General features: G+C 48.1%; 1 protein-coding gene across 2 annotated transcripts in view; it reads right to left on the bottom strand.

Moving 5' to 3' along the window:
* LOC144155058 (dopamine receptor 2-like) overlaps positions 1 to 24,599 on the bottom strand; it is a 401,831-nt gene that overhangs the window by 265,758 nt on the left and 111,474 nt on the right. The window contains exon 1 of one of the 2 annotated variants that reach the window (XM_077686282.1): positions 19,139 to 19,331. The exons of the other annotated variant lie outside the window; for it this stretch is intronic. The gene's annotated coding sequence lies outside the window, so the exon portion shown is untranslated. Of the gene's footprint in view, positions 1 to 19,138; positions 19,332 to 24,599 lie in introns of those variants that run through there. 2 annotated transcript variants of the gene reach the window in all.

The raw sequence follows: 24,599 nt of genomic DNA, 5'->3' as shown, positions 1-24,599 counted from the left end.
TGATTTCGCCTGAAGGAAGCTACGCGGTCAACCACTGTCGTCGTTAGACGGAGGGGAGCATAATTTTTCTAAATTTGCACGTCCAGCACCCTTGTCTAAATTCAAACTGCTTCGACCGTGTGGCAGCGGTGCAATTATAAAGACGTCGGCTCCTTAGCGTGAGGCACCCAGATTCTATTCCGACCACGTGAAGCATTTTCTTTTCTTTCACTTCACCCACGATTATGGTCATCGTCAGAAAAAGTTGGCTTTCCTTCAGCGCGCTTTCGACATGACATACGCCACCAGTGAGACATACAAAGCTTCGCTTTTATAACTGCCTCTATAGTGGCGTGCTCACATATTCTGTGGATTAAATGCGTATGCCTCTGTCGGGACATGGCACTGGCATTGAATCGAGGGGAGCTGTTGTGCTCGTACCACGTAGGGCGTCATAAGCTTTGTCGGCCACCACAAAAACATGCCGCCCTCTGTGAAGTCATGGCCAGCATGCGGAACTGTACCTTTCCCAAGAATTCCCCAACGCGTCAGCGTTAGAAGTTGTGGCCATATAGATTACTACAGTGCAGGCGAGGAAAAATTACTTCACCGCTTCCACGATAGTTCAACAGTGCCTCAGAAACTTGTATACAAAACTTAATCAAACCATTACCAAGGAATCAGCAGATTAAGAGTGTAATAGCCGTATATATGATCCCCACTTCATGACCCACTTCGCGGCTACTCAAAGCGAGTTTATTTGCATGGGCGCTGGGAATGCCCGCGCTCGCCCATATAGCCGCGAGGAACCACGAACAAATACTTGACAGTTAGGTCAAACGCTTTTCATGCCTGCAAAGTTGGGCGCATTAGCTAAGGCAGAACGCATAAAATGAGAACGCATCAAGTGCACAAAATGCGAAGATGAACCTACATGACTGCAGCAAGGCAGAGTATAAAGAAGCCAGCATTGTTAGCCTTGTTCGCGGAGCTTACGTCCATGCTTGACCAGTCTCACACGCGGGGTCCGTCGCGGCCACAGCAGCGCGTGGCGGCGCTCCGCGAAGCGCCACCACCGGCACTGCGGGAAACTTACGTCACATCAGTGCAAGCTATACCTCCACCTCTGGCAGTTATTTTCCTTATTTCGCATGTGCCGTAAAATTCCCGCAGCGCTTGTGCGAAACCACGATCCAAACCATGACTCCCGCATCACTCACAGCACTACAGTGGAACTGCCGAACCTTCTCTTCAGCGAAAACAATTCTGACCAGTAAAGTAAAACAGCTTTCCTGACCAGCTTTCCTCCTCCTTCAAGAAACTTTGGATATCCCGAAAATTTCTGGCTACAACGCTTTCGTAAATCCCTCCATATCACGAAAAGGAGCAACCCCCGGGTATGCAGCAATATTAGTCGATGCGTCGATTCCGGCTGTACAATCACAGGCTCCCGTTTCGAACTCGAAGATGTACGAAGTTGTGGCTATTGTCGCCCAGCCACCCCACGCTAAAAAGTTAGTCTCGGTGTCCGCCTACTATCAACCTTATTCTGCCTCCACCGGCACCGGCCCCTTACATGGCTTCAATACCTTGTCAATGCACATCCAAATACCCCCATTCTCGTTGGGGGTGACTTCAATGCACATCAAACTGCATGGGGATATTCAACAAATTCGGCTCGCGGAACAAAGCTCGTTGTATTTACTGAAATCTTAAATCTTCAACTAATCAATGATACAATACACCCTACCCGGATCGGTCTCCATCCATCCCAAAGGATACCACACCAGACCTTACGTGGGCCTCGCCAGGTCTTACGAAATCATGGGTACCCTGCTCTACAACGTGGGGCAGTGATCGCTTACCTATTATCATCACATTTCGCGGCAAGCGAATCCGGGACTGGCGGAACAAGAAACAGAATACCCACCTTAATTGGGCTACCTTTCGAGATCGTCCTCTTCAATACGACCCCCCTACATCACTTGCAGCAATGGCTGAAGTCATACGGAACTCCTCTGCTGCTGCTACATTGGAAACTATTACATGCGATGAAGATTCCCCTACATTTGACAATCACCTCGCCAACGTTTGGAAGCGAATGGAGTACCTCACCCACCTCTACCGCTCTACTGGAAGAGGGCACAACATACTCCGACGTATCCGACATCAGTACAAGGTCATTAACCAATACCAAAAAGAACTGTCAAGCGACAACTGGGTAAATCTGTGTCACAACCTCGGGAAAGCACCAGGTTATGTTTCTTTAGGGAAACTTTACCGAAGCCATGGGGACAAAAAACGGAGTAAGACACCAATTATTCGCACCATCATGCTGAGCAGCACGAATCCCGTAGACACCGAAGTGTTGCTGCTCAAAAGCTTCTTTCCACCCTCCCGCCCCCCCTCTACCCAAAATCCCGATTCCAGAACCATGTTCCGACCTTGAAAGCCCCTTCACAATCGCTGAACTTTCTGCAGCTATTCGTCAAGGCAGACCGAAGGCTGCCCCCGAAATCGACGGCATACAATGGACCCACCTCCGCAACCTTCCAGAACCAGCACGATATAAACTCTTGGAACAAATCAACCATTCCTGGGAAACCGGGCAGGTACCTCCACATATCAAGCTATCCCTCATCTATCCCATACCAAAACCTAACAAAAAACAGACCTCTCCGAACGATTTTTCCCATCTTCGGCCAATCTCCCTCACACCTGTCCTATGCAAAGTCATCGAACGACTCATTAACAATCGAATAGTGCACTACCTGGAGTATGTCGAACCATATCTTCACCCAGCGCAAACTGGTTTCCGCCCGCATCTCGGCACTACCGACATCATATGGCTGTTGCGGTGTGTCATTAATCGCTCGAGTTGTTCGAGACTCCCGGACTATGTACTCGCACTAGACCTCCGAAAGGCCTTTGACTGTGTTAGCCAGAGCGCCATCCTCGATGAACTTGCTAAGGCCTTTCCTAGCCAACGAGCACAGAGATGGATTCGAAACTTCCTAGAAGCCCGCCCCATCAAGCTTCAAAGAACATTCCCTGGTGTTGACCCCTCGTACCTTCTACCTCGACAGACGAATTCCTCAAGGCTCGATCCTCAGTCCCACACTCTTTAATCTAGCCATGACTAGGATCGCCCGGAACCTTCAACGAGATGCTATTGCGAAGTTTACTATTTCTGCGGACGATATCACATTATGGACCGAGTCAAGGGACTACCCGAATGAACGAACTATGATTACGGACCTCCAAAATGCAGTAGCAAGCATTGAATCTACCCTACCAGATCGCGGGCTTTCCTTAACCCCTAATAAAACAGAGTTTCTGTCAGTTTTTGGCCGCAAGCCAGCTCCTGACTTTAGTCCGCCTTGTATCATGGTTGGCACCACAGCGATCACCACCAATTTCGACCACATTCGCCTACTAGGCATCCCCGTCCGGCGGTTACAAAAGTAGCCCGACTATATGGCGGAACCAACTGAAACAGAAATGGAATTCGACTCAACATGCCATTCGAAGACTATCTAACAAGCATGGAGCAGCAAAGCAAAAAGCAGTGCAGACACTTGCCCGCGCCGTCACAGTCGGTATTCTTACATATGGAGCCCGTCTTACACTTTGGATTGTACCCAACGACGCGCTCTCAATATTCTTCACAGTGCGACTCTTCGTACCATCACTGAATTACCACGCCATACAAAAATTTCTAACCTCCAATCTGCGGCTGCCCTTCCACCAATTGAAAAAATAATTCAAGAGCAAACCGACCAATACAACTTCAAGCGAAAACTTACCCATCAAGGTGCCGTACTCACGGCCTGGTATAAGCAACATCGCATCCCCTTACCTGATTTCCCGATACCCATTCCTCTGTGGCAACGACCTCTCCTCACTGAACCAACAACAACCCACCCCATCCACCACACAACGGCCGTTTCTAGAGAAAAACGTTGTCAGAGGCTATTCACCTCAAAACAGCCCGATGAAATCGACATTTATACTGATGCCAGCCTGGCACCTCCAAATGTTGGAACTGCCTGGGTCTCCCCAGATGACCGAACCATTATAGGAACCCGACACTCCAAAATTATTGTCACGCCCACGGAAGCGGAACTACTCAACATTAGCCATGCTCTTGACTACTTAATGTACGACCACCATCAACCCATACCAAAAAAGATCAGAATATTAACCGATTGCTACGAAGCATTTCAAGAACTTCGACGACCATTTTCAACGTACCCTTCCGTAAACCAAATTATCAGGCAAACAATGGCCCTACAACTGCATGGCATTCACGTCCGCATAGACTGGACTCCTGGCCATGATTTGGCGGCACCAGGGAATCAGGCAGCGCACGAAGCCGCGCAGGAGGCTTGCTCTTTTCTCTCCTCCGCTGACCCCGCCGTCGCCCAGCCTTCAGACCTTCCTGAATGCTTGGACACGACCGAAAGTACCAGCGTACCTCTCGCCATCCGCATGCACCAGTACAAACACGAAAAAAAACTCTGACTTAAGGAACTTACGCCAAGGGACCTTTCCTTACAAGAACCCAAGAAATATTTATAAACAAATTCTATGCAGACGCATCATTTTCACCGGAAACAATTCGCAAATGGTACTACCCCTACATCAACCCGAAATCTCCATACTGTCAGCAAGCCGTCAAGGCTGATTTGCACCACCTGGTCTGGATATGCCCCAAATTTTCTCGAAACCGGAATTTCACTTCCCCCAACCCAGATCCCTCAACCCATATTGATCCCCTCAAATTAGATGAACGCACCACTAACCTTATCATACGGTTCGCCACTAAGAGCGGTCTAGCGCGAGTTATATAGCGATGGCCTGCACCAGTGAATGTGCCATTCAATGCTTACAATTGTCCTGTGAAAAACTGATGCTGCCCCGAAGATCACGAACCCATATGAGCCCAATTCAACCAAAAATCCTCCCTTCCCAACTCCCCCACAAGGCCTCCCACCTTCCCTTTTTGAACAAAAGATTCAACAAAAAAGCGCGGCCACGCGTCGTCGTGTTACATGTAACAGTGGCCACGCCTGCACATGCTATGGTTGGTGCTAACCATGGCAGTTTCGTGTTTTTCGAACTAGTTGACCTCGATCAGTGCTGCTTTGACCCAAGATGACCCTTCAAATCGGTTTAGTAGTCGATTAGTCTTGGCTAATCTTTTGGCCAATCCCCCACAGTTGTATGCGCCATTAGTGCTCGCAGTATTGGCCTGGTACAAGCTGCCTCACCACCTGGTAGACAGCCAAAATTATATAGCAGCGGCCTGTATTTCTGCCGTTTGTGGTTACAGCGTGAGGAAAGATAGGTGACCCACGACGAACAGTTCTTTTGTCTTTTGTACCTGATAATGGCATCAACTTACTTTATTTGAAACCCCTAAATTTCGTCCTTATGAGCAAAGGAGCTTTTGCAGTAAATAGAAAAAAACGATGCCCGGCCGAGTGGTAATTAGTGCCGCGTCGAAGCGTGCGGGCCTGGGAACGACTTCAAGCACTGACCAAGTGTGTTAAAGCGAACTCATTAGCTATATATGTACACTCTAAGAAGTACCCGCACGGTGTCTTCACCACAATGATCCAGAGTGACCAATCGTAGTGGCCTAGTGTGCAAATTTTGCGAATGACGTGGCCGAGCATTCAGTTTAAATAAAAAAGGGCATCCGCGCACGTACATTGCGCTTCGTCATTCGCCGAATGCGCACAATTGGTCACTTCAGCTGGTCATTCTGGAGCGTGGTGTTAAAGAAAATGTACAGGGACTTCTTAGTGTGTAGGTATAAAATCCGGCGTCCATAGTACACAAAATGGCCAACTGCTGAAAGAACAAAAAACAGGTAAATGAATGTCCGGAATAACACCACATTCTTGAGGGAAGCTTCTATAAATAATTGAGTTTGAAAAGACTGGGTAACCTTTGCTGTGAGTGGGATTCCAACCACCAGAGCTCCAGAATCCTAGGCGACCACAGAACGCCCGGAGCACCAGAGCTCGATTATTGTGCGTGACTGAAGGTTGACCTAGGGAATGAGTTGGGGCCTTCGACTTAGAAACGGCAGTTAGAGACATGTACTGAGGAGCAGAAAAGTAATTTCTGCGTGCTAATTACAAATGTAGCCACCAGGCGACTAGCAAAACACTATAGCGCTAATAAAGGTAACAAGGCCGCCAGGCCAGGCCTCTCAGCCGTAGTAGACAGATGGAAAACAATGATGCTGATAGTGTGAGAACACACTCGCACCACTGGACACGTGCCCTCCAAGCTGATAGAAAGAAGGTGGCGCCATCGTAGGCAACATGTCATGACTGCACACAAACTGAGCGCGCTACGCGACACTTGTTCTTCGAGAGGGATAGGGCTGTCAGCAAGGCTGTCCCGTTGTGCTGAGATGTTGCGCTGTACGAGAATGGCTGTGTCGTTGGTATGTTGATACGTGGTATACCCACGACACTTTGCTGGACCGGCGGGGTCTTGTATGGTGATGATGTGGGGTTGTTCGTTTTGGGACTCGAGGAGGCATTCCAGGGGGGCTCTCTTTCTGCCGGAACCACGACAGTTCCACTGCCAGACCAAAATCCCTTTAACGCGAGCCATTATCAGTTATGTCGAAAGTAGGAGCAGTGGGAGGGGGAGGGGCATTCGTCTGTGCAGGTGTTGCACGGAAGTGCATGAACACCTCTTGTTTTATGGATTCCATGTGAGATTGCATTGTATCTTGGCTCTGCAAGAGGTTTCGGAGAAGTTGAGCTTGCTCTATATGGAGCTGCTCGAGACGCGCGAGCCTCTCTTCCCAGGGGGTCGTATTTGCAGCGTGCTCAGGGGGGATTGGGCCTTTCGCTTTGGAGGGGGTTCTGCATTGGGCTGGGGAGTGCGAAGTTGAGTCAGGGTTTGTCGTAGGGAGGCATTTTCAGCTCTCATTGCCGTAATCTCGGCGCGCATGGCCTGCATTTCTTGCAGTACAGCAGGGGGAAGTTGGGAGGCGGGTGCTAATGGGATGGGGGGTTGTTGAGTGACCAGTGGATTGGATGCCCTTGGGCCGCTCACCGGTGAAAGGTTGGCTGGTTGGCGAGAGGGTCAAAATCCGAACTCCTCATGCTATCCCCACACGCCACCACCACTAAAACAGCACTCAGCATGCATGCATATCTGGATAATGCTCCTATACCAACTGTGAATCGCATCAAAATACTCGGCCTAGTCATCCAATCCAATCGCCGAAACACATCGGTCCTGCACACCCTTTCCTCACACGTAACCCAAATCATAGGCCTCCTGAGGCGCGTAACTGCTAGGGGCCACGGCCTGACGGAGAAGGACCGCTGCCGATTTATCCAGGCATTTCTACTGGGCCGCATTTCCTACTCCCTCTCATATATGTCCCTTTCTACCACGGAAGTCACCAAAGTAGATGGACCCATCCGTAAGGTATACAGGGCTGCTCTCGGCTTGCCTCCTTACGCATCCACTGCCAAACTATGGGCCACCGACACCTACAATTTCCTGGACGAATTAATTGAAGCGCACCGTACGGGCCAGATATCTCGCCTGGCTAAACACACACCTGGCCAACTCTTACTTAAGGAGGCACAAATACATATTCCTCTTACATCAACCCCCACCGCTCGCATTCCAGCCGATTATAGAGATAACATAACAATCCGGCCACTCCCCCGTAATATGAACCCTACTCGTCATACTGCCCGACGAGCTGCTCGAGCGCGTGCCCTCGTTTCCACTTTTCCCCCCTCGCCAAACACCTTCTACGTAGATGCCGCAGCACACAGGCACAGGCCGGCCTTCACTGTGGCTGTCGTCTCCTTGCCGACTACTACTCCTCTCACGTCTCTCACTTTCCCACCACAACCCCACATGTTGCGGAAGAGGCGGCCATAGCCCTGGCTCTCGCACACCGGCCTCCCCCTGATCTAATATTATCTGATTCAAAAACGGCCATCAAAAATTTTTGCTAGCGGCAGTATCTGCCCGCTAGCCTGCAAAATTCTGCTTCAAAATTCAGCCCCCCAGCATCCTACGGAGCACCTCTGGTTACCGGCACACACGGGACTAGACGGCGCGGAGTGGGCTCATAAGGCGGCATGAGCACTCGTCACCCGTGCGCCTGACGAGACCACTTCCCGTCAAGGAGTTTACTCCGCCAGGGAATCCCTCACCACTTACAGGGAGGTTACAGATTACTACCGCCTCTCCCGCAACACGCTGCACCCGGCTCACCCATCCCTAACCCCCTCGGAGGAACGGCTGTGGCGCCTCCTCCAAACAGAATCGCTCCCCAACCGAGCCCTCCTTCATCACATTTACCCATCCGCCTACCCGTCTCCGCTCTGCCCACAGTGTGGCGCTAAATCCACAGTGCAACACCACATGTGGGCCTGCCCCTATGACCCCCACCCCACAATAACTTCCCCTGACCACTGGACGGAGGCCCTGGGCCGCTCGGACGAAGATTCCCAGCGCCCACTGGTCACCCGGGCACAAGCCGTGGTGGCGGCCCTTCAGACAGCCATGGCGGCCACTTAGGCCAGTGGTGTCAATAAAAGTTTCTCTCTCTCTCTCTCTCTCTCTCTCTCTCTCTCTCTCTCTCTCTCTCTCTCTCTCTCTCTCTCTCTCTCTCTCTCTCTCTCTCTCTCTCTCTCTCTCTCTCTCTCTCTCTCTCTCTCTCTCTCTCTCTCTCTTCGAATTTCATCGGTGTGGTGTGTACGGCGGTGAACTTTCAGCCGTCTACATAAAGAGCAGCTGAAAAAAAAGAAAAAAAAAAGCTGTAAAACGTGGTCGCCCACGGCAATGCGGCGCTGAAGAGGGGCGCGAGCGGCGAAATGCGGTGTAGAGAGCACAACCAGCAAACAACCGAGCGACAAGGCATATGGAATCGCAAACCCGAAGTAAATTGAATGATTGAAGGCGCCAGCAATTAGGGAGAACCCAGGAAGTGCCGATGCACTATACACTACTACCACAACTACAGCTGTGAAAGAACTGCGATCGTACGGCGCTGCCCTAAGAGTTGGCGCTCAAGCAGTACCATGTATAAGGGGAATACACACGCCCGACGTCATTCCCAATACAACATGGCGGCGCACATGCGCACAATACCGGCATATCCGCCGAAAAATTCAACACGAGTTCACTTTACCCTTCACTTCATCATGGGGAAAGCTCAGGAGTCCTGCATTTTTTTTTTGTATTTTTCAACTCTTTGCTAAAATAGCCCGGTCACAGAAATTTTATCGCGGGTTGAGTATTGCTAAGGGAATTTGAAGCTTAACCCGGAACGGAACGGACATCAGATAACCAAGTAACGAGATACTCTGAAACAGGTCACAGGGTGTTACGACTTCAATCTCGTTCGGTATTAATTCTACACGGTGTGGTGATTTAATACAGAGGAAGAGCGTAAAAGGGTAAGCGGGTAGAAACGCAGTTATTCTGGTTTTCCTTGCAAAATTTGCTTATTTATTTATTGCTACATGGAAGCCTTCGTTGGGGGAATATTGTGCGTGAATATCAGTATCTGCGTTTCCGAGCTTGCTCAAAATGGTCCGCGGTCGAAACCATACGAGTGCATGCGCATACGACACCAGTGAGCAACCTCTGAGCGACACTGATAGATGAGGAGAAAGCCCTACTAGTGCTCCGCTACACAGCAACTGCTCGCGTGATGTGAATGGGTACATTTTGAAGGGCTTCTTCAGGGCCTGCTCTGCGCCATATATTCATCGTCCTTCGTGGCTTCTTCGGCGTAGTTTTTCGCCGCGTTTCGTGCACAAATCATGTCTGGCCTGCGGTTTCGATTCAAGTAAAATGCGCGATATCCGCTGCACGAAGCCCATATATGAACACTAAGCTGTCCTTGAAAAACATCAAGGGCACATAAGCATTTCCTATGAATCGTGAGGCGGAAGCGTTATTATCATTAGAACGCCGCTGACTGCTTCTTCGATTTCTCGGATGCGTGTAATGTTTTCGGGTTTTGCTGGGTTGCACGTTCCTGAGTTTCCTAACTGAATTGGCGACGGCTGCTTTTCAATGTTTCTATGTTAGCACGTTGGCTATACTCTTTAATAATTTTCACTTGTTGCTTGAAATTCAATTGCATTAGTTTTTAAGCAACACGATGGCGAATTTCGCTGCCTGCTTCTTCGTTCCTTTCACTGCGCCAAACGTGGGCATGCTTGGTTTTTCACACGTGCGCCGGGGACGCTGGGCAGCCGCCACGAGGCACGCACACCCGGGTGCTCGGCATTTTCTTGGCTTTTTTAACTGCCGTGAGGTCTCCGCAATCTTGGCCAACGCCCTAAGTGGGTATTCTTGGCTTGACAAACGTCCGCTGGGGACGCTGGGCGGTCGTCGCAAGGCGCGCAAGCACTAGCGCTAGGCATTTTCTTGGTTTTGTTAACTGCCGAGCGGCCGGCGCGAGGCCCGCGCTGGCGTGCGCGCGCACGGAAATTTTTTCTGTATTTTTTTACAACGGACACGGAAAATTCCGATTTGCTAAACAGCTCGCTGTTAAAAAAAAAGAGCGTGAATTAATCGTGAAAAATCGGCATTATTCCCTACGCTGCAAGTAGACCCCACTGAAAGGCTAAAACCGGTGTTTCAGTGCTGGGCAAAACGTGCCTACATACGCAGCCCGCAGACCGACGTTGTGGAAGGCTTCAGGGCAAGCTGCGGTCTAGATTATAACTAGCTTCCATGATGTGTTTCGTTCTTGCTGCAACTAACCCGTCTAACCGTACTTAGCCACTAAGTACTTCATTTGACGAAATCTCAGGCTTAGGCGTGGGAAAATCATCCATAATTACTGAGAGAGCATTGGCTAGGAGTTCCTTAATTACGAACAGAAAGTTCATAGCATGCGCCTTGATGCTACGAGCTAAAATTAAATCCACAAACAATAGGTACCGGAGTTTTTTTCCTGCAAAAACGTTTGATGTGCACATGTGTGCTTCGCCACCAAATCGAGGCGGCGCTATGGCGAGAACCTGGCGACCCATTTAGGCTGCATTCCTTTGTCCTCGATGTTCAGCGGTGTGCAATTCAAGTAACAGTTAATCTGCTTCAAAACATAATGTACAGCAATGAGCAGCCGTAGTGACAAATCGTGTTGATTCGGAGAGCTGATGGGGCCCAGTGTTCGAGTTTACTTAACAAAATGCCAGCATTCCGTTTCGCAGCGCGTGATTTCACAGATCGGATGTCATTTTTAGGTCAATTCGCACGCAGACGTCGCCATTCCTCGAATTTGAGTAGTTCGTCACAATTACGACTTACTCACGGTTGAGTTTCGTTCAGCAGATCAACGGAAGTGTTCTTTCATTTTCTCTAAAGGAACCCTGCAACACTTCTTTCTTTTTTTTTCGAAATCTTAAATAACACGTCCAGTACTCAGACTAGGGGATCGCAAAGTACCTCAGCCAAAAACTACTGCTCTATGCTCATCAGGTAACTTGGAAACGTGCTCAAAAGATTTTTCTCTCTTTCCCGATATTGGCGTTCTTCAACCGCTGGAATTACGTCATTACAGCGGTGCAGCGGCTATTGTCCGGCGTCATTTGAGTTGCACCACTGAACGCATTCGATTGCCGCTTTTAAAAAGAAAGCCAGAAAAACAAAGCACAAACGAAAGGCGTACCTGCTGCGACGGGCAAATCACGCAATGCCGCTCCGTGCTGGCAATAACTATAGCTCTCAGACGCGAAGGTAAAAGTGAAAGCGTTTATCCGAAGTATTGCAGAGGCCCTTTAACACTGCAAGCTGCATTAACGAGTCCAACTGTGTGCTGTGTTTCCACCGGCCGCGTTTGCCCCTGGTGGCTAGTCACTTTCAGCCGGAACAGACTGGAATAGCCTTGGAAAGCCCGGCTAAACGTGGCCTCACCCCTCAGCACTTAGCCTAGCCTAGCAAGAACACCGAAAAACCAAACAAAACTTCGCCAAACAAAACTAAAAAAAAAGTTCAGCAAAACTTAGCGAAACTGAGAAACACTGGAAGAACGTAGGTCGACCCCCAGCTCCGCTGTTTTGTTTTGTTTTTTACAACTGAACACCCATTTCACACCCTGTCAACACTCCCCAGAATACCGAGGGTGCTATTGGAACCTAAGGTGTAAGGCTACTGCTTAAGGAAAAAGGCATAATGACTTCTTAGCCCCTTCATTCCACTTATGCTATACCTTTTTTAGACGAAAACGGCGTAAAAAAAGTTTAGTGCGTATATTTACGTTGGTCGAGGAAGCAAAGGGGCAACTTTTTTCTTTTTTCACTGTAGTGAAAATATAGCGTAAGAATGTACTTCCAGCGGCGGAATTATATCTCAACTAAAGGCCTCAACGCACGCTGTTTGGATGACTATATCACACCCCGTGAAGAACTGTTTTGTCTATGCCTTGATTCGCGGATTCTTTGCCGCCTTTTCCATTTAATTCACCTTTTAACCCTCTAGTCTCCTTTCCCCGGAGTAGCAGGGTGGATAGCTGGTCACTGCGTGGTGATCTTATCTTTTTGAGGTACTCGTGTTTCATATTCTCGTGCTCTTTCTTGTTAAAATTTGCGAAAACTGCATTTTGGGCGCATATTTTCGGTTCGTTCAACGCCTCTGACCTCTAAAATGTTCCGCTGGGTTTGCTTCGCAAAAACCCTCCCGAAAGATCAATGTCTACGACCCACGTAGCAAATTATCCGAATGACGTGGTCAAGCATATTATGGCTCAAATGCGCGTTCTTCTCGCTGTGGCATTACGCAGTGCGAAAACAACGTTCTAATTGCATCATGCCACAGATCAAATAAACGCTTTGAACTCGAAGGGCTGTGGGGCTCGTCATGCGCATAATTTGCTGCATTGACCTCTGTGAGTGATCATTGGGTGCTTTGTTGCCTCACAAACCCAGTCTTAGTGTGCGACAGACTGGCAGTAACGCGTGAAGTGTTCACTGGCGGATTGTAGTGAAATGTTTCGCACCATGATATAGGCAGCAAGTTTACAAATAAATGAGATCACTTAAATTTTGCTGGTGTGGTATTACATGCAAAGGTCGGGCAGATATGGAACCAGGGAAGGATAGCATTTTAAAAAGACGCGCCGCAGCACATACAAAAAAATTGAAGGTCGTGTGACAGCATTAGTTTTCGCAGTAAGGCGAAGCATCGATTAGCGACTATAGAAGCGGGGCTTACAGGAATCCGCTCTTGCTCAAACCACACTTGTGACATCGCCGGTGAGAGATAAACGGGGGAAGGGGTGCACGACGAAGTGCGTGCGATTAGAGCGCAGACGCATGATAAAGCAACGAACAACAAGAACAACGCCATCGTCCAAGAGTATGACATGTTTCCGTTAATCTGTTTGGTGGAATATTGAAACAATATTATTCAATCTTATTTGGAATTTTTGGCAAGTTATTTTTACATATAATATACAGACTTTCATGGGAACTAACCATCATATACGCCTCGAGATTCGCGATCGCTGCGCCGCCTGCCACCGCTTCTCCGCGGTGTTTGCGGGATTAGCGCTGCTTGCCTCATAGGTAGTCATGCAGTGTTTTGGTTCTCTTTCGCTTCTCTTTGCCTTCCCGCGTACTAAACCACTTGGTATGGTGACGTCTGTAAGCAAATCGCACGCTTAGGGCAATTAAAAAAAACAGCTGCGTCTTGGTAGAGCGCTCGAACGCCAACAAGAACTACCCGGGGAGGCGGTTCTGCGCGTTTCTTGCCCGCTCTTGCGGGCGTCGGCGACGGAAGCACCATAAAACTGCTGTCACCTTCAAACACGTCAGCACAAGTAAATTCTATTTATTGTCGCCTCGTTTAGACCTGATATTGTCACTGTAAGAGGTTGGTTCGTTTTGCAGCGCAGACAACAAATGCGGCTTTGCTTCGAATATGTACGTCGTAGAAAAATATGTTTCGGGGATGTGATAACCCAATAGCTGACAAAAACTAGTGTGTTTTATGGGAATATAAGGCACGCGAAAATGTTAGGTACACTCAAAGGCTGTGCATTGTCAAATATGTGCCCACTCATGCCTTATAGTAAAAATCAAGGTATGAGCTAATAAAACCACGGGAAAATGAATGGTCTGCAAGTCAGGAATAAATAGAATAGTCGTACGGGAAGGAAAAAAAACCGAGTGCAGCTTCTGAAATGCTAAAGACGTTTGTTTGAGCAAGGTAGTATTCACCAGACCAACTAGATGCGAAATGCACTGATATTTCGCTAGACATGGGAGGGGGGGGGGATAAGGAGGAGGACGCTCAACTATCGTTGTTTACAAATGCGGAGCGAAATCAACGAATGAACGTTTCAGTAATCACACACACAAGCTGCGTGTTCACTTTTCGTTTGTTTTTCGCCTTCAACGAACGGCTGATCACTCGGCGGACGCATTTTTTGAAGAATACAGGGTAGGCAGTTCACAAGCGATACGAGGTGTCGTGGTTAGAGTTGATTGATTGATTGCAGGGTTTAACGCGCCGACGCAACGGAGACGATGAGGCAGGCCGTAGTGGAGGGCTCCGGGTTAATTTTGACCACCTGGAGATCCTTAACGTGCGCCAAAATCTCGTACACACGGGCTCTTTGGAAGAGTGTTAAGGGTCTCTGATTTCGGTTTATGCTAGATTCTGCAGTCTCCCTGTGTCATGACTCATATGACGATGTTTCGAAGAAGAGTTTGGACACGGACGCGGATTACTCTATAAGCCCATCATCCCGCTTCTCGTGGAGGATAAATGTAACAGATGAATCTTTGCGAGCGCTCACCTCAGGACAAGACGACCCAGCATTAAATTTGTCGTCGTGTACTGACTCCGGAGTGTAATTTTCCATTATCCATCGTACTTGTTTGGTACAATATTTGCGAAATTTATGCCGCATTGGCTTGTTCAGTGTACTGATCAATATCTGATATGTGATATTGGCAAGCGTAACTTGCGTGCTGTCAGGTATGAGTGCTCCGCTAGATTTTGTAAGCGCACAAAGCCGATTTACATCATAGTGTGTATGGCCACAACATGACATTCGGGGGAAACACTCCTTACGGAGACACTGCCACTAAATTTCAGGGCAGCGGAATTGCAATCAGCTACATGCAAATGCCGGCTTCGGGACGCCGGCCTGTGATACACGCCCGGCGCTCATATAGACCTCCCTAAGATCGCGTCATAAACGTTTATACTCTCGTAAATACACCACGCTTTCAAACAGAGTGCCTGCTCCACGTTATTCTGTATTTCGAACGCGTACAAACGGTAAATCGCTGTCTTGTACGAGCACCAAAAGCAACGGCGACAGGGGGGAGCGGGCCGGGGACTCCCGCGCCTGCTTTCGAAACGGGCCGCTAGGGGGATTTCAGTGGCGCCCCTACAGGCCGCGCTCGAGGCGTATACCAGAAAAGTTTCAATTGTCGTTCCATTTCATAAATTCAATGCACTAGTGATTTGCCCCTCCACATAAAGTATAAATATGGTGTTGTCCAAGCGCAGGTATGGCGTCAACAAAAAAAGCACCAATTCGTTCTTTCTCTCGATAAATTCGAAAACACGAATGGTGTTCGATTTCATTTATCTGAGGCTGTTCATGCAAGCCGCCGCGTGTCGGTATGATTAAGCCCGTAGTGTAGCGTGTCGCCTTTGGACAGCAGCTTTTCTACGGCAGTCATCGTTATTTGAAAGCAGCGTTGGAGCGTGTCGTAGTTCGTGTCAATTCCAGTTACGTGCTGCGGGTGCCATTTCTTGTTCTTTTTCTGCATTTTTATGGGCCTGGATAGAGCGTTGAGGTGAAGATCAACTGACTAGTTTGCAGTTTCCCGCGCAGTATGCGAATTTCGAGTGTATTATTAATGTCTGAAAATGAATACAAGGTAAGTGGAACCCCAAACATTTGTCCTTCTGTGAGCGCATCCGCCTTTCTTCGAAATAAAAGTAATGTAGCTTGGCCCAACATCGAAGCTGCGGTACACTGTCGTTCATTCACGAGAAGAGGAGAGAATTAAAAAAAAAACGTTTTGGGAAATTTTACTTGTTTCCTTCAATTTACAGACAAAATCACTTATTCTGTGCTTATTACGACAGCGCCATGTCAGAAATCAACAAAGACACAGAAGGAATTTGCACAAAGGTCGCCAACTGTTCTGCGCAGCAATACTCAAATTGCACACGAACTTACACAATTGTGTTGTACGCTCCCGCGTCTTCGCAAATATGCGTGTTATTGAACGGGAAAAAACGCGGAAATTCCTTCAAAGGCAGATGCCAACTTTTGAAAGTCTCAAGCGACACAGGATGATGTGCGAGCCGTCTCATGTGCAGGAAAAGACAAAATTAAGCTCAGCGCGAAGGACTGCGAATTGAGAAGAATGTGTGAGGGCAGGTTCAATAAGAAGATAATGCTTTTTTCGCGCAAACATTATGCGCATGTGCTTGTCTCCTCGCAGAACTAAACTGGCAACGCGAAAGCTTGACAGAAGCGATTTGGGCTTATTTAAAGGGACTCGTTCTTGAGCAAGTTAATTCACCGCGAATATCAAAAAGTTGCAGCGCTAAAAGACGACCTCGAAGCCACACTTCGACAAGTACAGGCGCTGTCTTCCAACTGTTTATTGCACATTTCAAATCACACTATCTATAGTCAAGGCTTCTCTAATAACTTGCACTGGGTGAAAAAAGATACAGTTTGCTGATTATTATGCATGCAGTTGCGGTCGGCTTTTGAAACGTTCGACCCCACGGTTCACCTGAATCTGCCATATTAGCTCACTCTCTAATGTTTGCTTCTATCCCCTTATTTGCTATGGTCGATTTTTTGTTAACTTGCTGGTCACCACTCTGATGTCAACTGCGCTACCGACATTTAGGTCTTATTGGTCCTATCTAGTTTTTTTTATGTGTTTGGTAGGAAATGTTTTATATAGCTTGATTTGAAATGTACAATAACAAATTGAAAGAAGGCGGTCGTATATGTGATTTCGAGTATTTGTTTTCGTTGTTTAGTGCGGCAAGTTTCCGCATTCAATTTCTCACGTATTGGTAATCAATGAACAGTCTCCGCTGTACGCACATTTCAAAATGAACAGAAACTCCGCTGATTATAATCCTTGTGTCTTAGTTTCGGAAAACAAATCCTTCCGCGCCCATATACGCTTGCGTCGGTTGTTTCGGTGTGAGAGTGCAGTCTAGCGTGGCAGCTGCTACCCGCTTCACACGAACATGTCTACGCTAGTACTTCATGGCTGAGGTACAAATTGTGGGGCGAAACGATTGCAGGGAAGAGAGTACACAAATACTGCGCGTATAATGTGACTTTGAGAGCAGATTGGTGGGCTAGATGAGTTGACGGGTGGTGACTAAATTGAGCGCAGCGAAACGAAAACTATAGGAAGGCATACATTCCCACCGGAAGCTTTGCGCTTGCCTGTGGCTTTCGTTTGCCATTTTTGGTCACGCCTCTTTTTACAATTTTTGACGCGTTTTGACGGGCTAGTAAATTCCAAGAATACCTCGAAGAATCACACGCTCGCGTTTTAAATGTCTATGTTTAAATTTTGGTGCATTAATTTTAGTACAATTTCCGTACTGCAAAATTTAGTTTCGTACACCGCCATATTACGGCAAAAGAGCTGACGAACCGGAATACCGCTACAGAGCGCAGCTTTAGAGAGCTGTCACTCGCATTTCAATGTCAGCAGGAATTTCTGTGGAACGCTGGCCAGCAGATGTTCGCAACATGCACGCCTCGAAAAGGAAAATAAAATAATTAAAAACACTTCGCCGACAAACGTGCAAGCGCTTGCCGACCAACGTGCAGACGCTCTGTGCGGAAAAAAGAGGGGGGAAATCCAGCACGTCTCTTTTCAAAAGTCAGCTTGCGCAGAGTTAACGAGACCAGACTTAATCGTATTTTCCTGGAACATCCGCGTTCATTTTATAAACATCTGCACTAAGCCAGCGAACAAATTGAAAAGCGCTTCCTTAAGGTTGAAATAAGATTCTGATATTGCAGATGCCTAATTTTACTCCATCAATGTCACTGAATGCGCACACCATGTCCACTGCATCTGTACGGGCCCAAAACAGTTAAGCGCATTGAAATAGCGAAATGCTACATCGTTGTACGTATTTTTCCGCCATCTGACTTTGTTTTCCGGCATATTTAACAGAATGAGTGGCATGTGTTTTCAGTTACCCAGCCGCATGAAAAGAAAGGGAAAAAACTGTTACAAAAATAAACACAGGCTGGTCTGTCTTACCTCGTAATGACGTGACAGCAATTGAACAAGTCGACTTAAAGATGCTTAAGGATCCCAACTGAAGGTTCACCCCAACTTACCACCACCAAAAACCTTATCAAGGACATGTTACATCATGATGATTTGCATACAGGCTGGGTCTGAAGAAGAAAACTTTTTCGCTTCTATATTCGAGCGCGAGACCTAGCCCTCTCGTGGAATCAAGTCTTTCTGAATCCGTGCTTTCGGGACTATTTCCTGCAACGCTTACTCAAGGTTGTTCTCAGCTAATAAATGCAGCAAAGTGAATGCATTGACGAAGGCCGACATAACATACAAGAAGAAGACAAAGAAGAAAATGTATTTAGCAATTACACTGTTGCAACGCTATAGCACTGGTCACTTTAAAGGGACAAGATGAGAATATGACAAAGTAAAAAAATATAGTCATAAAAAGTATGCTGCTGTAGAAGTGCCTGTAACATCTGAACGGCCTTTATTGATGTGTGCTGTCCATACACCAACCAGAGAGAGAATAAAAAGGAAAAGTAGCAAAGAACCCCCCCCCCCCTCCCCCCCACTTTTGTGTTTCTGCAAATGGGCATTTTTAGGCAGATGCAGGAAACATATCGCGGACCCGAACGTTCGCCAGCTCCTCTCGCACTGACAGTGGGTGCGGGGTTCGAATACGCGAGCGTCTTGTCTCGCAGACGAAACTTGCAGACCGAGAAAAAGGAAAAGGTTTGCTTCCTCCTCTACTCGGTTTGCACTTCCCGTCTGCCCAGGCCAACCACAGGATGAAAATGATGAAAGTTTGTTGAGTTTCGCAACCGCGACGGGGCTAGAACGCCAAGGTTGCCAGTTGCCGCACTCACCGGTGACTTTTAACGGGCTGACACCGGGTTCCGCTGCAGCTAGATGTGCACTTGGGCAGCGACATGGCAGCGGAGGATGGCCCGCTCAGCAAGACGCGCACTCGTCAGTCTGAGAAGCATGTGTTGGCGAACGCGCACAATAGAGAGCATCCAGCCAAGGCGTACTCTCCTGTTTACGCCCTGCTGTGGATTAGCGCTCGGCGTATGCTACCCGACAGTTCGTGACGTCACGATCACACGCTGCTCTGAACGAACTATCCGGCTGGGGGGGCTCGCTCCCAAGCTGCCCTCGCTTTGGTGACACTTGCACAAAAAAAAAAATTGACACTTCGTCGTAGCGGCTGACAGTGTGGAAAAAAGTTGACAGACGGTTTGCGGCGCCAACCACAGACTATCGTGCGAAACCCGCATACATTCTTGTGTATAAAGCGTTCTCCAATACCCCACTGCGAGTACGCGCTACTGTGTGTGTATTTAACACTTTCCTAGGCTTCAGAATACGCAAACCGGATTCAGAGTAAGGGCACAATTTTTTTGCAGTCAACTCTTTTTTAAGTCCTTGGAATGTAAGTGATTGATTCATTGATTTTTCTTAGGCTTCAGAGTACGCAAACAGGATTGAAAGTAGGGGCACAAATTTTTATTACAGTCAACCCTCTAAGTCCTTGGCATGTAAGTGGTTGATTCATTGATTTCTTAACGTTTCTGTGTGCATCAAGTTCTTGAACATCATCGCCATCATCTTCATCACGTCATCAACTGGCGTAGTAAGTTAGGTATTTTATCCCGGCTAACATCACCGGACTTCATTAAAAATCTCTCTCTCTCTCTCTCTTAGTGCATGCCCCTGCAGCCTCTGTAGCAATGCATGCTGCAGCACCTTACATTTTAAAAACCGTTGTCAATATAAAACTGTGGGTATCAGCCACTCTATGATATGTATCCCTTTACTAAAAACATTTCACGGAGCACTTAAGTCTGCGTACATGCCTTGAAGGCGAAAGCCTGGCGATACTTATTCACGTCCACCGTCGACGGCAGCGGTCCCGGTTACGGACGTACTACTGTAATTTCTATACACATCGACCCGTCGACACAGTAGCCACCTTATTTTACCGTGTTAGTGCTATATCGACGTCTTCTTACACCCACCTTAATCGCACTTAATACATCGTCATCTCCATCATTATCAGCCTGGTTGTGTCCACTGCAGGACGAAGGCCTATACCGAAGATTTCCAGGCATGTCTGCCGTGAGCAAACTGAGTCTATTCTTTGCCCCCGAATTTCCTTGGTTCATCACCGCCATCCAGTTCTTGCTAGGCTCATATTCCGTTTACGGTATATTTTAGCCAGATCATTTAATCCATCTCAATTCACTGTATTCCCTCTTAATAGATCTAAATCCTTGCCTTAATCAGCCCTTACCACCTTATTTCACCTTAATACAATCTTAATACACTTTAATCCCACCTTACTAATCATTACTATCCGTCACAAATCAATCATTAATCGCCCTTAAATTATATTATACCTCTTAATTCATCTTGCTTCATCCTAATTCTTCGTAATCCCACCTTAATCCCCCTTACTAATCATTTCTATCGATCACTAATCAATCATTAATTTGGTAACTCATTAATCACCTCTCATACCCAGCTAGCCCGCTTTGGTTCTCCTCTGGCCTTCCTTCGGTCACGTGATATTTCTGTACATACTTTCGTACCGTTCATGTCGACGCGAAAGTCGTTCATGGTCACCTTACAATGGGACATATAAGGGTTTCGCATGAATAAATGCGGCAACTGTCGGGTATGCGTGGGAGCGCCGGTGCATAGGCCGGACGTTTATTTTGAGATCTTACGATGCTGTAGCCTGCGTCGCCGTAGTTGTCAACTCCCGAGAAGACTCTGTTGCTTCGTACTCGGTCTCCGCGCCTCACCGTGAAGTTGGTGAAGAAGTCGCCATTGCCCTGGCCCTTACAGCTACCCCGGCCACTCCAATAATTTCCGACTCGCAGACGGCTCTTTGGAACTTTGCGACGGGTCGTGTATCCCCCATCACCGCACGCATACTGCATACAGCACTGAATCCACCTGCACAATGCCCACGCCTGATATGGACACCGGCGCATTCGTGCCTTCCGGGTAACGATCTGGCGAACGAGGTAGCCCGAGATTTCTGCTGCCGGGATGCCTCGGATTCTGCCTGTCCACCTCGGGCGGTAAGGAGGGATCGCCTGGTTAGGTATCGGGACATCACCCAGAACTACCGCCTTAGTCGGACGCACTTCCCTGGCCCCGCTCCCACCTTAAAGCGTAGGCAGTCTGTTCAGTGGCATCGGCGCAAACTAACACCTTTACGCATCCCGCATTGTGCCACCTCCACTTCCCCACGCGATACTGCCACACGTGCACATGGTGCGGCGCGCCTTCCGCTTTCCTCCACCACATAGTGGGCGCGTGCTCCTAAAAACCCCCTCTCCATGCTACTCTGTCCCTGCCCCTTACCACTCTAGAGCGATGGGAGGCTACGCTGCTCAGCTCCGACCCACAAGTGCAAGAGTGTGTAACCCAGCTGGCCGAACTCGCCGCTAGGGCCCACGGGCTCCTGGCTGTCGACTAGGGAACTGTAGTGCGCCGGTGTTCGAGCCGGAGCCTCTTTCTGTACAGCTTTGGATGAATAAAGTTTTTACCACCACCACCACCACCACCAGTAGCCGCGGCTTGGAATACGATTACCGTGAGTACCTTTTTCTAATGGGTGCCGGTTGACGACGCTAGACTTCAAAGCGTGGCCTTGCTATGTTTAGGATTAAGGTTCGGTGACCTGCAAGTTGAGCCTGATGTCATGCCAAAAAACGTCATACTCCGTGTACGTCAAGATGCGTGCACGTCAAGATGCGTGCACGTCAAGATGCGTGTACTTCTTGACTACGATAGAACTCAAGGCGTGTCGTTAGGCCTAACGTTATGCCATCGCACACTTACATTCCCCATTTCAATCTACTGCACATCGACTTTTACCAAGGAAGTTTTTTAAACTGAAAAATGCGGGATCACCACCAAGATTTTGAGTTTCTACATCCGCGAACTCAGCCGAGGTTGGCTCATACTCCCTCCGCATTAAAAGAGATCTTGCCAGTCCTCCACCGGCACTTGAAAAGTCTGTAGCTGCACTGGGGTGCTGAGTGGATACTGACTGGTTGCAACGGCACATGGCGTCTCTGCCTGAAATGGTATATTCATGCGGAACTGGTTATAGCGGGGGTGCACTTGGCGGGCGTCTCCAATCACTCCATTTTGCATGAGCCAGCTGTTGCTTTTCTGCAATGTGGATAGAAGCTCAATGGGATAATATGTATGCGCCTTTTTGTAGTTTCCTGATACTGAACACCGAGTTTTCAAGACTATCTTTGTACGGTGAAGGAGAGATGAGCACTGAGTAAAAATATCGCTGTGGCGTACAAATGCGGAGAAGTGGATTTGTCAGCTTCTCAGAGTTCAGACACCATAGCTTTTCTTATATGCGCTATGTACTCCTCAATCACAAGAAAACATTTTATATCAGAGTAACTTAATTTTACATTCGTTTTTTTTTTGTGTGTATTCCGCAAATAAAAGCAGAGACTGTAGCTGCAATATGTCTCCTGGTGGCACTGAACCCCACAGGAGACTCTGCTGGGCTATGCTTCACTGCCCATCTTTCCATACAAATGCGCCCCTTCAAATATCGCGTTTTGGATACATGTTTTAAATAACTCAGTTTCTTCCCCTACACCCCGCCAAGTAGGTGCAAATACTACACCAGGGAGTGATAACGGGGTTAAGCAAGGCACACGTTTCTGTTTTAACATAGCGCATTTGATGCGCTTCATTCCTTTTTTAAATGAAGCACGGCGTCGCCATATCAAATTAACAGCCAAGCCTCATCCTTTAAAAATCCAGAAAATCTTTAAAGAATTTCTCGGGCAGTTAAGTCTCCTTGTGCGCTTTAAAGGCGAAAGCATGGCGTACTTAGCAGAGTCTTCTGAACTGCTACATCGTGGTTGTGGTGGTGGTGCCACGAGAACGTGTCATAACCTCTCGGGGGGATTGGCCAGGAAAGGTCTCTAGAGTCATTTGCGTTTCTTCGTCTTTACTGCGCTTCTCTACTGCGGCATCGTGTTTCCGCCTATTGCTTCGGTTTCGTTTCGTCGTCTTCTGGCGTGAAATATTTCAGCAGTCAAACTGGTACATACACCCCATCTTTCGCAGAATCTGAGTTCTGCGCGGCCAGGTTGCGCCTGTTCTACTCACGTGCTACCATGTCCACCTGCCATGCGGCACGCGCTAGACTAAATTTAGTTCCAGCATTGACAATGTGCGGAAATATGGCGGTGGTAACGCACTCGGATCCTAATCTGGGCACCCGGGTTCGCAGCCAGAGCGCAAATGTGTTCTTTATTTACCCTTGTAGGAGCGGCCATTTTTTGTACCGGACAATAAAAGAAATTAACTTCTCGTTTCCAAGTCTTTTCGTGCACAGGAAGCACAAGCAGCACAAGCAGCACAAGTTCCTCACCCGCTGATGCGCCACTGCACAGCTCTCACACCATAGGCGACGGTGAATGCGACATCATAACCGGCAGAGACATTGCTTCCATTAACGCTGCTACTGATAAGCTCATTTCGTTTGTGAGAAACATGTGCCTTTAAAGATTTTTGCTGCGCTACTGGTCGAAAACGAACTTTTTCCCCAGAAAACCCCATTGATATGTATACGTCTTTGGGATAACCACTTCCCTAGCGCAATTCCCTGGGGTCATGTGGCGGAAAGGCCACTGTTGTTTGGGGAGGCACGGCATGAAAATGTGGGCTGAACGGTGATCTGTATAGCGAATATTCGTTTTGCTTCAAAGCTAGCTTTTTCTGTCTTAATTACAGCTAGCTTCGCTTTGCGTAATGCCTACTCTAAGGTTGCTTTTCCCCAAGGCAGGTTTGTACACTACTGGGCCACAAACGCCAACGGAAGTCGGTCATACTGACAAGCCTTTTTTAGCCTTTATATGGTGGGAAGTAGCGAATCCTTGGGGTCCTTCAAAATTAGTATTGCCAAGCCTGCAGAGCTACTAAACTCCCCCCTACCAGCCCGCTTCTGTCCATACTCCAAGGCGCCCGTCCCTCAATTTCAACCTCCTACCCTCCGGTCAAAAAAAAAAAAAAAAACCCCGTCTTGGTTCCATCTCTGACTGCGGGTAGCGACAGCATCACGTGTGCGCACTCATGTGGTGAGCTTTCACAGTGTTAAGTTTCAAGGCACATCAAACACACCGATAGGGATGGCAGCTGATTGTTCAGTTTTCAGTTCCTGAACATTCCACTTACACATTGCACTGAAACGGCAGAAAGCTTCTGTTACGGCGCTGAACAAGCGATAGTTCGCAAGCAATAATTAGCAAGCACAAGAATGACGAAAAGATT

Source organism: Haemaphysalis longicornis, unplaced genomic scaffold (assembly GCF_048455015.1).
Source record: "Haemaphysalis longicornis isolate Haplotype H1 unplaced genomic scaffold, Haemaphysalis longicornis Haplotype H1 scaffold_1, whole genome shotgun sequence".
Lineage (NCBI taxonomy): Eukaryota > Metazoa > Arthropoda > Arachnida > Ixodida > Ixodidae > Haemaphysalis > Haemaphysalis longicornis.
This window is presented reverse-complemented; position numbering and strand designations above follow the sequence as displayed.